At 43.3% G+C, this 16488-nt stretch overlaps 1 long non-coding RNA gene across 1 annotated transcript; it reads left to right on the top strand.

Annotated features, from left to right (window-relative positions):
* Positions 1–12509: 12509 nt before the first annotated feature.
* LOC311293134 lies at positions 12510–14180 on the top strand. The gene is made up of 4 exons (XR_014627893.1): positions 12510–12714; positions 12807–12903; positions 12989–13060; positions 13370–14180. It is a non-coding gene; the product is annotated as an uncharacterized lncRNA (long non-coding RNA).
* Positions 14181–16488: the final 2308 nt, after the last annotated feature.

Below are 16488 nucleotides of genomic sequence, written 5' to 3'. Positions count from 1 at the left end.
TGCTGGAGGGTTCATGGGAGTTTGTCCAACCAGTCCACATGTGCTTTGTGGATTTGGAGAAGGCATTCGACCGTGTCCCTCGCGGCTTCCTGTGGAGGGTGCTCTGGGAGTATGGGGTCAGGGGCCTGAAGAATAACAAATTTATTAAAATGTTTAATTTAGATTCCAGTATAAACTGAGAAAGTTTAGCAGCGGTTATGATGATTATATCAAGAGATTTCTGCCAGTCCTGTTCTCTAAATGAGTCAATGGCTGAGACTCTCACCCTCACCCTTTGTCTTTATGCATTTCCTGACCATTAAGCTCAATGTACAGCTGTGCTTTTGTCTCTGTGATCATGTGAAGGTATGGGTGATACTGTCAGGCTGATTGGATTATTTGAATGATAGTGTTATGCTGATTAAGGCCTGTTTCTCTTGAGCAAGCCAGATAACCTGCCAAACTGGTTTTCACTTGATTGAATCAAATCATCCTCTGCATTGTTTTGATTTGCAGAGGAACCACCTCCAAAAGTCCCTCCTCCTAAAATGCCTATAAGATACAATGCATACTGTCATCATCATCATCAGTCGAGCTGAGCTAGAGGTCGACGAGAGGTTTCCCTCCTTTCGGTTTCTTTTGCCTAGGCGCGGCAAAAAGACAGTTCCATTGTTTCCGGTTCTTTGCCAACTCGCTGATTTCCTTTTCGCTGAGAGTGATCACGCTTTTGTCGGTGATGTGATGTGATATTTGTTCGCGGTACGATGTTCGTGGTGCCCCGCGCCTATTTGTTGGTTTGATCTGTGACTCATATAAGATGAAACGTTTGACCGGTTCGTCTTCTGCCATGCGAATGCAGTGGCCTGTGAACTTAAGCTGGCGATCGTATATAGTTGTGCTTATTGGCACCTGTTGAACCGTCTCGTATAAATGTTCATTTGTGATATGATCGTTCTTCTGGTCTATACCAAGCATGATGCGGTAACAGTTTGTTGCATATGCGTCGAGTCGATTCGCTAGATGTTTAGTGAGGATCCATGTTTCGCAGCCATAAAGCAAGATGGAGATGCAAGCGGCTTTGAAGAGTCGAATCTTGAAGTTGATCTTGGTCTTGGGTGCTTTTAGGATGGATTTGAGTTTGTGAAACGCTACCCAAGCTAAACCGATTCGAACATTGACGTCTTTGTTTGTTGATCCTACATAGACGCCTAGGTATTTGAAGTCATTTACGATGGCTACCTCTTGGTCATCTATCTTGAGTGCGGGAGCAGGAGTTGCGTCTTTCTGTATGTTCAGGCGCATTTGCTCGGTTTTGTTGATATTTATCTCTAGGCCTACTTGGCGTGCTTGTATTTTGAGTGCGGTGACTTGTTTTTGTTGTTGCTCTGCGTCTCCTTCAAGTAGGGCGATGTCATCGGCAAAAGCTAGGTCATTCACTTTGTGACTTAGCACGCGAGTTGATGCACGTAAAGTTCTGTAACTTCCATCTGTTTCCTTGCCTTTGTGTGTAAGATATCCAAATTCTTTAGCTGATAGTTTTGAGACGTAGTCGATGACTATGATGAATAGAAATGGTGCTAAGACATCACCTTGAAGTACACCTGTTGTGATTTTGAATGGCTCGGAGCACTGGCCTTGCAGGTATACTTGGCTTTTCGAGTCATCGTACAACACCCGAATTGCATCAACGATCTTTGCTGGAATGCCGTAGTGTCGGAGAATGGCGAACATCATTTCTCTGTCGATTGAATCGAAGGCCTTCTTGAAGTCGATGAATGTGATGTAAAGTGGGATTTCTTGTGCATATGCTCCATCCATTATTCGTCGCAGAATATGAATTTGCTGAATGCAACTGCGGCCTGTTCTGAAGCCTGCTTGGTTCTTTCTGAGCATAATGTCGATGGGCAGACGAATTCAATTTAAGATCATGCGATTGCACACTTTTGCTGCAATTGATGTCAGGGTGATTCCGCGCCAGTTTGTCATTATCTGCCGGTTTCCTTTCTTCGGCAGAGGTATGATGAGATTCGATGTCCATTGAGTGGGTGCGTGACAGTTTTCGTAGACCATTTGACAGATATAGAGCAGCTCGTCGACTATGAAATCACCGCCGTCTTTGAGCACTTCAGCTGTCATTGCGTAGTCTGGTCCAGGCGCTTTGTTGCGCTTTAGGTCTTCGATTGCTTGCTCTATCTCGGATCGATTGAATTGAGCAGTTTTGATGTCAGTACAGTCGGGTGATGGAATTGGGTGGACTGTTTGATCTGCGTTTTTGTTTTTGTTGTTTAGCAGTGAATGGAAGTACTCGCGCCAGCCTTTGAGTAGATCGTTTTTATCTTTGGGCATTGATCCATCGAGTTTCTTTACTTTGCTTGGGTCGACCTTGTTGTCGTCACCTGAGATCTGATTGACGATCTTCCAGGTTTTGCCGTGTTCTCTCTTCTTGTCTGCGTTCTCAAGCGCTTCAAGCAGATGGCCGAGATGCGCTTCTTTGTCATGTGTGAATGCGTCAGACACTTGGTTCTGCAGGCTTTGCCACGTCATTTTGTGCGAGGGCAGTCGTGTTCGCTTGTACTTTGCCCTGACCTTGTTGCAGATGTCGAGTAGTGTGAGAGTTTCAGCAGTGACCCAGCTCGCCAACTTTGCTTTGCGCCTCTTTCCAAGTACTTTTTCGCTTGTATCGCGTAGAGCAGCATCCAGTGCGTCAGCGTGTTGCTGGATCTTGGCAGTTTTACTTGGTATGGCTTCCATTTCGTCCATTAGCAAGCTGAACCGATTTTTAAGCTCGAAATTGAAAGACTCTTTGATTTCCGGTTCTGCTAGTCTTTCCCAGTTGAACTTGCATCGATTGTTGGTTGGTTGTTTTGGTGCTCTTAGGCTCAGTTTGAAGTTTGCGTTCATTACTTTGTGGTCGGAGCCGACGTCGATTGTATTGTAAGCGCGGTAGTTTTTGAGTGATTTCCACCACTTTGTCGAGATCAACATGTGGTCAAGTTGTGACCACTCGCCCTTTGGTGAACAGTAGGTGAGTAGCCGACTTTTCCTGTTTGGAAAGTGTGTATGCGCTGGTCGAAGGTCTGCTAGTTCGCATAGTTCGAGCATGCGTTCGCCATTGTCAGTTGTTGTGTCGTGCATGCAATGAGGTCCAACTTGCCTAGGGTTGGTGTCTTGACTGTCCTTGCCGATGCGGGCGTTTAAGTCGCCTGCAATGATGGTCAGTGTGTGTGGCGGTTGTTTGAGGGCGATATCTTTGAGATCATTGTAAAAGGCATCTTTTGGCTGTTTATCATCGCAGTCTGTTGGCGCGTAGGCAGATATAATGCACATTCGTGGGTTGCCTTCTAGATGTGTGGCGATTATGCGATCTGATTTGTACTCGATGTATCGGACCAGTGGAGCTATTCGTTTGTTGCAAAGGACAGCTACTCCATGGCAATCGTGTGTTGAGTTCGTATGAGCCAGAGTCCAGCCGTCTGTTCGGCATTTTATTGTGATCGGCTCTGTTGAGCTGAGTCTATGTTCTTGGATGGTGATGATGTCAATTTTGGTAGAATTGCAGCCGGCGATGATCTGCTCCAGCTTGTGGCTGATGTTTGCACAGCCACGGCGTGGTTTTGAGTCGGCCAGGGTCCGCACGTTGTATGAGGCAACGGTAAATGCCTGGACGAAGGGTGCTCGTCTACCTGAAGTCGGATCGGGCGCGTGGCGTCGGATAAGTCCGCTTTGGCCACACTCCTTCATAACGGGATCAATCCCAGACTCCAGGTTGTCAGTACGTGTCGGGTCGGTTCCCGGATCTTTTGGTTTTGCTGTCATATTTTGCATACGTTGTAGTTTTTCCCACAAGCGCAAGCGCAAGTAGGTACGACTGTGCTGGGTTACAAGTCCTCTTGCACAGAAGTTGTTTCCATGATTATACCGTCATGGATCGGACAGCAGTTACGTTCACATAGTCCCCATAACCATATTGATCTATGATCTTCTGGTAGGCTACCCATGTTAGCCCCTGCTGGGTCAGGTTAAAGTCATGACCAGGACATGGTCATGACTTTAGATTATGTTTGACGAATTGCAGTAACGCTTAATAAAGAAGAACTTCTGTTTGAGCGCGATCCCAACGTCTCCTGGTCTTGCTTTGAAGAGGAAAAAGTTCCCAACAATTTGGTGCCGTGACCCGGATGGAGAAAAAGGAAACTCAACAAAGAACTTCAAGCTCAAATATTTGAATCTTGAAACTTCAAGCTCAACAAAGATCTGACTAAGTTCCAGACTGAATCTTCTGAATCTTTCCAGCTTCCACCAGATTGAAAACTTCAAGCTGACTGAGTTCCAGACGAAATATTTCTGTACAACCAACGATTTGGTGAGTTTCACTCCATTCAAAGAACCGTTGCAAACCAGTACAATTTTGATATCCTCTGTGCCGTTCAGAGAAATAGTTAACAAACAGCTGTAGAGTTTGGTTAACTAAAGATATCCTCTAAAAAGTTTGCTTGTAGAGATGAAAGATGTCCTCTGCCAGGCAGGGAAGATTAGCATTACATGTTAATATTGTTTTATCCTCTTGCTAGAGAAGTTTTATCCTCTGTAAAGTTAGTGAAGATTTTATCCTCTGCTTTATCAGGGACGGTTAGCAGCATGTGCTAATATTTTGTATCCTTTGCTTTAGGCAGAGAAGGATTAGCGTAAATTGCTAATATTTTGTTTACAGGGTTGCCGCGGGGTCTTAAAAGTCTTAAAAAGGTCTTAAATTTCATGTTCCTAAATTAAGGCCTTAAAAAGTCTTAAATTCCGTTGTCCAAGTCTTAATTTTTTTAACGAAGGTCTTAAATTTCATTATACTAGCCTATTTATTCAAAGTCAACCAGACTGCAACGCAAGGTGAAATGGGGGAAAAAACAACAACGTGAAAATTCAACAGGGTTTAGCGTAGCGTCAGAGAACGTCTTGGAGTATGCGCAAACAGTAGTTCGGGTTTTCGCGCCGGCGGGATCAACATTCAATCAGTCGAGAGGAGAGACATCATGGGGAAGTGTCGTTTTGTTCAGATTACAGTGAGCGAGTGAGCGAGTGTGTGTGTGTGTGTGCGCGTGCGAGAGCGATTGTGTGTGTGCGCGAGTGAGTGAGTGTGTGTGGGTGTGTGCGCGCGCGAGTGAGCGAATGTGTGTGTGTGTGAGCGAAAGTGTGTGCGTGTGTGTGTGTGTGTGTGTGTGCGCGCGAGTGAGCGAAAGTGTGTGTGTGTGTGTGTGTGTGTGCGCGCGCTGCGCGCGACTGAATGTTTGCGTGTGACGGAAAGCAACGTACAGCCTAGTCTGACATGTTTCTTGTCCACGACAAGACTTTAGGAGTCAAAATCTTGTAATCTGAACCAGACATTATCTATCTATCTGTCGCTCTGTGTCTCTCTCTCCTATCTCGATATTCTATCTATATCTCTCTTACCTATCTCTCTCTCTCTCTCTCTCTCTCTCTCTCTCTCTCTCTCTCTCTCTCTCTCTCTCTCTCTCTCTCTCTCTCTCTCTCTCATCTATCTCTTATTGTGTGTCTCTTTTTATCTATCTACCCCTCTCTATGTCTCTCTATCCCTCCCTCCCTCGCTCGCTCGTTTTTAAGGTGTAGCCTATTTACATTTCTTTTTATTCTTGAAAATGTAAAATGGTTGAAGCAATTTGAATGCTGAGAAACTTTACTAAGACGATTTGAAAAGTTAGTTTAGCGGTTTATTGTTATGAATGTTTGATATTTACCAAAAACATCACTTTGCAGTGTATTGTTGAATGAGATTTTTTATAATAAATGTATTTTTAATTAAAACATTTGTTAGTAATAGTCATCATTGGGATTTGATGGTGTTTTACGACTGCATAATGGGTGCGATTTAGGTCTTAATTTTCATTAAAGTGGTCTTAAAAAGGTCTTAAAAAAGTCTTAAATTTGGGGTGATCAAACCTGGGGAAACCCTGGTTTATCCTCTGTTCTTGTCGGCAGGGAAGTTAAGTGTGAAGTGTTGGTAAATTGGAAAGTTTACAAGTGTACCCTCTGTTGAAGAGAGAAGTTTAGTGTTTGTTTGTGTGGTAAGAAAGACACTCATAAAATGGTTAGAAGGAATGCTAGGCTGATTCCAACAAATGAGAAAGGTGGTCTTGCGACTCCTTTATGGACAGACAGTGAGTTCAAGTCATTGTTAGGACAGCACATGGACTATATAGTGACTGAGTCTGTCAGATTGAATTTAACAAAGAAATTTGGCATTCACCCAGAAAAAGTATGGTCAATTGAAGATTGTAAAAAGATACTAGGAGCAAGTATTCGCAAGAACAGTGTGAAAGCCATTATCTGTTGTCACAGAGAATTTAGCTTATCCATTGCACAAGAACAAGCTCAGTGTATTGCTAAGTTAAAAGAACAGAACAAACAATTGCACACTCAAGTGTCCTCTCTCAAGAAAAAGATGGGCCATAAGGCCTCATCCAAATGTGACTCAGAAAACCAACAGTCAGATGAAAGCTATCCTGATTTACAGTTTTTTGATAGAATAGAGGGCAATGTCAATGCTGGATTGATGAAAGATGTAAATGCAGTTGAAGTGTGTGGAGCAAGACAAAAGGCTCAGAGTAGGGGAAAAGGGGTTGAAGGGGGTCCAGTTCCATCTGCAACCCCCATACTGCAGCTACAAGCAGTCAACACAGCTTTAGGTCCTAAGGATATAGAGAGACTATCCCAGAGTTTACCCTCAGCACGCACACATTTTTCTGAATTTAGAAGAGCATTGATCAGCAAAATGCGGCTTTATGATATGTCTCTAGCTGAAGTCACCCAGCTAATATCACAGATCTTGACTGAGTCAGAATTCAGTGATTTTGAAAGTGCTGTAAACAATTCTGAACTGCAACAGGCCAGTAAAGGTGAGTTGAGAGAAGGTGTTTTGAAAATTCTAAAGAATATCATGGGACCCAAAATAGACTGGTCTAGAATCACTAACTGTGTGCAAAGGAAAGAAGAAACTGTAAGTGAATACACTGAAAGGTTTTGTCAGGCAGCCGTAACTTACAGTGGAATAGTGGATGATTCCGAAAGTGTGCTAGCTGACAAAGGAGCTCTAATCCGAATTTGGGCTGATGGTCTTGTAGCTGAGTACAGAACAGCCTTGCCATTCCTAGATATTACGTGGGCTAACAGAACTCTCAGAAGTAACCTAGAAACTTTAGCTATTTGGGAAAGAGATTCTGATTTTAAAGAGAGAGTAAGAATTGCAGCAGTTTCTTTTAAGGTCAACACAAGAGAATGAACAGAAACGCAAATGTCCTAAGAGAGAGGGCAGCTGTAATTACTGTGGTAAACATGGCCATTGGATGAAAGACTGTAGGAAAGACAAAAAGAACTTTAAAGAAGTTAACAAGGTTACTCAGCTTCTGCTAAGCTTGCTTGATACTCTGAAGCAGCCCCTCCCCTCCTCGTTAAACTCGTGGGGCAGCTTGATAAGGTGTTAACCATTTGGGCTGTGAGTGCTTAATTTCCCCAGAAACAACAACAAAGACGAAAGACTGATTTTTGTTTAATAGAACAAAAGGAAAGTGACTGTTCTCAGCCTTTCTTTGGGGGACCCTGGTTAAGAAAACTCAAAGCCTTAAATGTTATACCACAGAAATATTCCAGCCAGACCCCCATGCTCTATTATGATGTCTACTATGACTGATGTTTCACTGGAGAGTGGAAATGTGCCAATTTTCTCACACACTTTACAGTGTGCACACAACAGGGACAGAATAGGACACACAGACCAGTGCGGAGCCCAGGGAAGAACCGAAGTGCAACAGGCCTCTGGGGCAAAACCTTGTGGTGAAGATTTCCTCATCCCCCCCTCTTATCCCCACCTCACTGGTCCATAGGTGTCAAATCAATTAAGAAATAGGGAAAGAATGAAACAACAACAGCTGACTCTGAAAACGATACAACCCTAGTGTTTGAACAAATACTGCTCTGTCGTCTTTTGTTTTCTTTCTTACTCTGTGCAGATAAACACTTGTCCCGAGACCCATATGCACCGACCGTCTCACCTGCATATGAAGCCACAACCTCAAGACGACAACTGCTAATGAACTATCACAAAAGAAAAAAAGAAAAAAAATACACAACGCAGAGACTCACCTACGGGAACTTCAGTCATCTATCAACAAAATTACACCAGATGACTGAAATAACTTTTCATGGTTCGGAAACCTGTTAGTATCAAGTGTGTCAACCAACAAATGACTCACGTCCAGCACAAGGAAACAACAGTTTCAATTAGAAAAGACTATTACTCGTAAGAACTTCACGGACCCTAATTGCATGTTTGTTTCTGTGTCAACATGCAATTACAGATGAACAACACAGATCATGCTATGTGCCTGTAACTATCACACGTTACAAGAATGAACTTGCTATGTGCCTGTAACTTACACAAGTTACAAGAATGAACTTGCTATGTGCCTGTAACTTTTTCAAGTTACAAGAACGAACTTTTAAGTGTCTAAATTTGTATTTTGTGAGAGTTTTTAAGAACTCTCAAACGGGGGACTGAAGAATAACAAATGTATTAAAATGTTTAATTTAGATTCCAATATAAACTGAGAAAGTTTAGCAGCGGTTATGATGATTATATCAAGAGATTTCTGCCAGTCCTGTTCTCTAAATGAGTCAATGGCTGAGACTCTCACCCTCACCCTTTGTCTTTATGCATTTCCTGACCATTAAGCTCAATGTACAGCTGTGCTTTTGTCTCTGTGATCTTGTGAAGGTATGGGTGATACTGTCAGGCTGATTGGATCATTTGAATGATAGTGTTATGCTGATTAAGGCCTGTTTCTCTTGAGCAAGCCAGATAACCTGCCAAACTAGGGGTTGTTTCATAAAAGAAGATTAGAAAAGCGGGGATTAAGCTCCAAAACCCGACTTGAATTAACCTAACAAATCAGTTGGGGCTTAAGGCGGTTTCATAAAAGGTAATTCAAGTTCACGCAATCTCACTAATTTGAACCAGGTTTATCTAGTCTAGATAATTGCGCGTGCACGCTATTCTTAAGAAGCCCTGATGGTGGAGCATAGATTAATCAATTTAACATGGCAACTAAAGGGAAAGAGAGAGCAGCGATGTTCACGGCAACTGAGCAGCAATTACTTCTCGAATCTTACGAAGAATTTAAACACATGATTACAAAAAAAGGAAATACCGCAGCAATTAATAAAACGAGAGAAAAAGGCTGGCAGGAAATTGATGATCGTCTCAATGCGTAAGTAGCAATTAATGTAGGCCTACATTACTATATTTTATTAAAGTTAAATTAAATGTTTGTCACAATACATTGAAGTGTGTGTGTGTGTGTGTGTGTGTGTGTGTGTGTGTGTGTGTGTGTGTGTGTGTGTGTGTAACTTTTACAGCAGCAAATTAAGTGAAGAAAAAAGAACATGGCAGCAGGTGAAAATAAAATATAAAAATATTGTTCAGAATGGTAAGTATTAATTATAAAGTATAAATCTATGTAAGTACTTAAGCATAGCCAGCTTGATGTTACAACTGTCCAGTCTCATGATGTTTAATAATTGCAGCTGCCAAAAAGAAGAGTGAGGTTGCTGGCACTGGGGGAGGGGCACCGACAGCCAACTTTACTCCTGCAGAGGAGCTGGCATTAGACCTGAATAAAGGGAGGCCTGTCATTGAGGGAATAGAGGGGGGAACAGCATCTGGATCCATTCCATCTAGTATAAGAGATCACTACTTAAAAGGTATTTTGTTTATTTTATTTATTTTTATTCTTCCATTCCTAACTAAATCTTTTTGTTTTATAGTGATGCCAAATTCTGTGTGCTTTCTGGATCCACCAGACATCATGCTGAACCCTGTGAGTATGACAGTATGAGTTTAAAGCACTGATTTGTCAAGTGGTGATTTATTAAACCAAGTTTAATTAATGGTTTTAGGTTGGAGGCCCATCTACAGTTGAGGAGGATGAGGAGACTGTGTCAGTATGTTCAAGGAGGCCTGAGGTAGGCACAGATTTGCACATTATATATTTAAAAGCCTACCTGTGAGGTGCTAAATTGTGTGTATTTCCATTATTGGCAACAGGATGCTGACACCCTTCTAGAGCCCTCTCAGTCTGGGACCACATGTGACCAAGTGAGTATTAAGAAATTACAAAAAAGTGCCAAGAGCACTAGATCAAATTGAAAAAAACTAAATTTCTGTTCCTACAAAACCCAGAACATAAAGGGAGTCTACAAAAGGTATCTCCTGAAACAAATGGAGGCCATAGATACTGACATCCAATATAAAGAACTCAAGATGAGAAAGTTGGAGCTGGAAATCCAACAGCTTGAGAAAAATGCAAGTAGAACTGCCATATTTAAAACAATGACACATGACCTTTTTGTTTTTTGACCACATTTAATTGTATGTTTTCACCCCCAACAGGCAGCTTCAACCTAAATAAAATAAAAAATAAAATATGACTTGTGTGTCTGGTAAATTAAGGGGAAAGTGAAAACCTTTAACATGGTTTGGACAGTATTAGCCAAAATAATTATTGGCATAACTGTCTCTTATAACCCTGCCTATTTCATTGTCATCAAAAATGCCTTCAATGTCCCAGTCTTGCTCTACAACCATCCTTGGTTGCCTCTCTCTCCTCAGACAGGCAATGTTATGTAGCACAACACATGCAACTACAATGTTACATGCCCTTTGTGGAATCACTCTGAGGTAATTCAGGCACTGGAACCTTGACTTGATGAGCCCAAATGCCATCTCTATACGAGCTCTTGTGCGTGCATGGGCAATATTGTAGTTGTGCTGTGCCTCAGTCTGCGTCTCCTGATAGGGAGTCAAGAGATAAGGCAGCCATGCATATCCCTTGTCTCCCAGCAAAATTCCTGAGAATTGACCTGAATAAAAAAAAAAAAGAAAAAAAAAAAGATTTAAGCATTGAATTTGGTGATGGTATTTTAAAGCTGTAGTTTTTGCTATATGTTAAGTGACTAACATACCTTGTGCCAGTTGGTGGGAAAGAGAAGAGGCCCGAAAGATTCTGGAATCATGCACTGAGCCAGGCCATTTTGCCTCTACATTTGTGATGATGCAATCTGCATCACAAATCATCTAAATAATAAAAAATGTAGGTCACTACACTGGACTTACATAGATATATATAAATAGAATTGTTAATGCATTTGCAATGAATAGAACACAGGTGCCCAGCTTATTGTAAAGAACAGTCGCTTCTAGCCTACAATATAATCTCAGTGGGACTGTACCTGTACATTGATGCTGTGTAATGATTTCCCATTAACGAAGTCTGCTTCATGCGGACCAGACGGGCGCTTTATGCGCACGTGGGTGCAGTCCAGAGCTCCGATAACATTTGGGAAAGCTACAAAAGTTAAGTGTTTGTCAATTGCCTGTCTTACATTAACAGACAATAAATATTTCCATTTTCTATATAGTTCTTATTTGAACTTACCAGCGATTCCATAAAAGGCCTGTTTAATACTGTGAATCCCTCTGTGGCCAGGGAAGGTGATGAACACATTGAGTAATTTTTTTAAAGACAGGTACACAATTCGTACAGAGCGGCAAACCGATGCTTTGCTGATGTTCTCTGCATCTCCAACTGTGTACAAAAATGTTCCGCTGGCAAAAAAGCAAAGTGCAATGCACACAGTCTGCAGGACTGTGAGCGCTTTATTGCGCCGTGTGCTATTTGCGATGTGTGGGCTCAGTAATCTACAAATATATGCTATCCCTTCCCTCGAGAATCTAATCTGCTCATGCAGGTAATAGTCAGAAAAAGCCAACGGGTCTTCCCTGTCCCTGAAAGTACGTTCTCTTTGAAATGCCCTGCGTATGATTATCGCTCCCTCATCCACCACCTCATCAATGAAAGGACACGCCATGACTATGCGTCCTCCTACACATATGGGTGGAGCTCCCTATTTATAGACATTTAATTGATTCATTACAAAAATCACACCAACTAAACAAATAGGCCTACCTTTACTTCTTTACATTTGTTTCACTTTTTGTATGTTCGAATGTATTACATTTATTTTTAAAGTGCATTTGTTTTCATTGTTGGACTGATAGTGGTTACATGAAATAAAATGGCAGCATGCCAGAGAGTCCGATGTAATATCATCACATTCCCAGTGGGTCAGTGTTAAAACGGTATTCTGGTTAAGCATCAACTCAGGCTTAGCCTGACAGTTAGCCTGCCCCGGACCAGGCTAGTTTCCCAGCATAAGTTTCCAGGGTAACTGAGTTTGAACTATTTTAAGTTTGCTTTATGAAACAGAATTCACCGACAATAAGTCTGACTAACCAAAATAAGCCTGGCTTATTTTCTAATCTTGTTTTATGGAACAACCCTCTGGTTTTCACTTGATTGAATCAAATCATCCTCTGCATTGTTTTGAGTTGCAGAGGAACCACCTTCAAAAGTCCATCCTCCTAAAATGCCTATGTAGCCTGTGGATTTGGGGTGCTCTCTTTTCCCTCTCTTCTCCCTCTTTCTCCGCCTCTCGCTCACTTTCACTCTTTCCCGTATTGCTACGTCACCTAATGTGGGTGGGAGAGGTCGGCAATTAAGCGCAGGCAGGTGTATAGGCCCCTGGGGTCCTCATGCCGGTAGCCATTCATTGTAGCTAGCTACTGACGCGTTGGAGTGCAGCAGTGTTCCTGGGTGCTGTTTGTTGTGCAAGGTATGTCCAGACTATCTGTTGTTGTATGACTATAATGGTTATTTGGGTTCAGTGCACTAAGGGAGGTTTTAATGTTTTCTTGATGGGTTAAGGTGTTACCGAGCGATTGCCAACGGCGCTACTGTTTTGTGTGTGTGCATGCGTTTCCAAAATACGTTGGGAATGCCTAGAGTGACAAGCGTAGAGAAGGTACCCTTTTTTTCTATCTGTTTTAGCGTATCTTTGTTGGTTTATTACGTTAATTGTAATGAGGCTCCGTTGTTATGTTCGCCAGCGTCCAGTGACCCTGGTGAATGCGTGAAGCACGGAACACTGTCTACTCACCCAATCGCTAGCTTGCAAAAAGGTATGTTATGGTTTTAATTATAATGTGTTTGGTAAAAAGCAAAACGTGTAATAAAGTTATGTGCTTCATGGTCTTTGCTGAAAGAAGTAATGGTGGAGGGTTTTTCTTGCAGTAAATCTACCGGCTTACGTCTGGTTAGGATCTAACAGTATTTAATTTATGGGTCTTGTGTTTGCCGTGTGTGCGCGTGCATTTAGTAGCTATATGTAAATAGACTGACTGATTATGACTCGTAGGCGCACAGAGCACTCAACTGGGTCTCTTGTTTCTTTTTTGTTTGTTTGTTTGTTTGTTGGTTTGTTTTTATAGAGGCTACAGCAATCAGATTGTCGGCTGCTGTTCTCTTGAATGTGTTTGAATGTGTATGTATGTGCAGGTGCTGCTTCTTAGACACTTGTCCGTTTGGTTTATTGATTTATTGTATTTTTCTTTTTTTTTTCTTTTCTTTTACCACTAGCCGGCGGGCTGTAAGAGATGTGTGTTAGTGAACTGATGGTGGCCACCGGCTAGCGGTTTCTTCTCTTTGTTTGTCTCCCCTCCCCTTCCCTATTAATAGCCTAATGTGGATTGGGCTTATAGGAGCGATTAGCCTACCGGGCTCTAGTCTGGTTTCCTTAGAGTGTTTCACCCATTTGGAACTGATGTGTGCAGTGTAATGCTGTGAAGTGTGCATCTGTTGTAATAGCTCAACCAGCAACGTTGCTGTGGTGTGTAAGCTGAGTTTGTAGTGTTTGTTCTACTCTAAAGTGGTGTGCCTTAGCTCACGTGTGGTATCGAAACCTAGGCCTGTTTAAGCTTACATTCTGGTGGCTCATTCTACTATGGCTTATCCCTGTTAAATGATGAATTTGTGTGTTATTTATTGACTATCTAAAGCGACTCATTTTTAACTAAGATAAAATAAACATTGTATCTTTTTACTTTGCTAAACCAAGCCTGTGCGTGCTTCTTTATAAAGGGGTCCCCTTGCTCTTACCAGTCTTGTCCAAGGGGTGGCGTAGTCAGCACTGCCATCGCCCCACCAGGGGGCAACAATTTGGCGTAGTCGGCAGGGTAGCATTTGTGTCGCTAGGTTAGTTTATTCAAGCAGCACCTGTGCGTGTGTGTGTGTCTGAGAGAGAGAGAGTACGCAAGTGTGTATAGAGAACAGCAGCTGGCAACAAAATGAGTGACGGAGAGGAGTCCGCGGTGGAGTTACAGCAGCTGCGACGACGTTTGGAGCAGCTCCAGGCTGAAAATGAGAGACTCTCGGGGGGAGGGACAGCGGACAATGCTAGTAGCAGTACTACTAGTACCCAGCCTGCTCGACGGGAGCAAGCGCTCTTTATACCTCGAGAGCGGCGATGCCCGAAGTTTTCTGGCTCTGCAACTGCAGGGTCTTTGTCTGTTGAAGAATGGATTGAAGAGGCAAAAAGTTGTATTCGGGCAACGCATATGTCTAATTTTGACAAGGCCCTGTTTTTGTTTGATCACTTAGAGGGTGAAGCCCGAAATGAGATTAAGTACCGTCCTATAGCCACACGTGAAAACCCTGAGTCGATAATTGAAGTCTTAAGGGAAGTATATGGGTGTGCTAAATCATATGTGTACTGGCAACAGCGTTTCTTTAACAGAAAGCAAAAGGACAATGAAACTTTGTTTGAGTTCTCTCATGCTTTAATGGAAATGTTGGATAAAGTAAAACAGTCAAATGAAGGTGCCATTAGGAACCCTGATATTGTTTTGCGAGACCAGTTCTGTGAAAATGTTTGTGATCCTATGTTACGCAGGGAACTCAAGCGACTGGTACGAGCAGATAGTGGGTTGACTCTTCTAGCCGTACGGAAAGAAGCTATAAGGTGGGTGCAGGAGGGTCAGTCCAACCGAGACCGTAGCTACCGTGCTCCAGGTGCAAGCAGTGAAGCTCAGGTTGTGTCGCAATGTGTTACAGCCCCCCAGTCATCGGAATTCATTGAATTAAAAGACTTGGTCCTTAAGCAACAAGCTCAGTTAGACATGCTCGTGAGGCAGTTAGGACACCATAGTGGTAGATCACAGCCCCCTCCACCACACCGGGGTGGGCGATACAAACGTGCCCCCAATGGTCAGCCCATTTGTCTACGGTGCGATCAGCCAGGCCATATAGCCCGCTATTGCCAGGCAGTTCCCCCCACCCACAATAGTAGGTTAGCTTCACGTTTGCCCCCTGATATCCCCCCTAACCAAGCACCGGGCCCAGACAACCTCCCTAGTCAATCGGGAAACTAGCAATTCCCAGTGTGCAGAGCCACACGCTGGGAAGGGACGTGTCTGGCTCAATTTATTCTCAATCATATGATAAGTTAGTTAAAACTTGCCCTGTATTGTCTGTTTCTATGGGAGACGTAACAGTTCCCTGCTTGATTGACACTGGGTCAATGGTGACCACCATCACCGAGAGTTTCTTTCGAGAGCATTTTCATCATCTACAAAGGAAGGATTGTAGATGGCTTGGGCTTAAGGCCGCTAATGGTTTAGACATCCCCTATATTGGTTACCTAGAGTTGGATGTGGGGGTACTGGGGCAATGCATTCAGGGGAGGGGAATTTTGATTGTTAAAGACCCAGAGAATAGCACTCTTAAAGACCGTAAGCTTGTAACACCCGGGATACTGGGAATGAATGTAATTGGGGAATGCTATCAGGTCCTTTTTAAACAACATGGGTCACAGCTCTTTCATTCCCTCCCTGTGAAATCGGCGGCACCGGCAGCCCGACGTGCGTTGAGACACTGCGAACAGATCCAGGCCATTGTAAATGCACAGAAGCCGTTCAAAGTGAAAGTCCATGGGAAAAGGGCAGTCTGTCTGGAGGCAGGAGCCCTAACTATGGTCCCGGTTACATGCCCCCAGCTTGAGTCCGTAGAGTTTTTGCTGGAGCCCTTGGACTTTGACGAGGAGCAGTTGCCCGAAGGCCTACTAGTGTCCCCTACCCTGGTCCCGGCTAGAAAGGGTTTTTTATATGCACCTGTAGTGAATGTGGGTAACACAAAGGTATGGTTGCCCCCACGCCGCCCTATTGGCACTGTACAAGTTGTGGCAGCAGCTGTAACAGGAACAGCTGCCTCTATATCAGTCGACCCTTCATGGGAACAGTGTCAAGCTTATGTCTCCACCCAGGAGGTAGTTGAGTGCTGCAGTGTCCCTGAGTTCACGGCGCCAGACTTTCCGGGGTTGACCCAGCAACAAGCTGCTGAGGCCAGGGCCCTCCTTGTCCAGTATAGTAACATCTTTTCCCAAGGGGAGGGAGACCTAGGATGCACGTCCTTAATCAGCCATGAGATTCCCCTGTTGGACAATGCTCCTGTTCGACAGCCATATCGTAGAATTCCACCCTCCCAGTATGAAACTGTAAAAGCGCACATCCGACAGCTCTTAGATAGTAAAGTCATCAGAGAAAGTAGCAGTCCA

Source organism: Rutilus rutilus (assembly GCF_951802725.1).
Source record: "Rutilus rutilus genome assembly, chromosome: 7".
In the NCBI taxonomy this organism is placed as follows: domain Eukaryota; kingdom Metazoa; phylum Chordata; class Actinopteri; order Cypriniformes; family Leuciscidae; genus Rutilus; species Rutilus rutilus.
The sequence above is the reverse complement of the archived record's forward strand: the minus strand, read 5'-3'. Positions and strand labels throughout refer to the sequence as shown.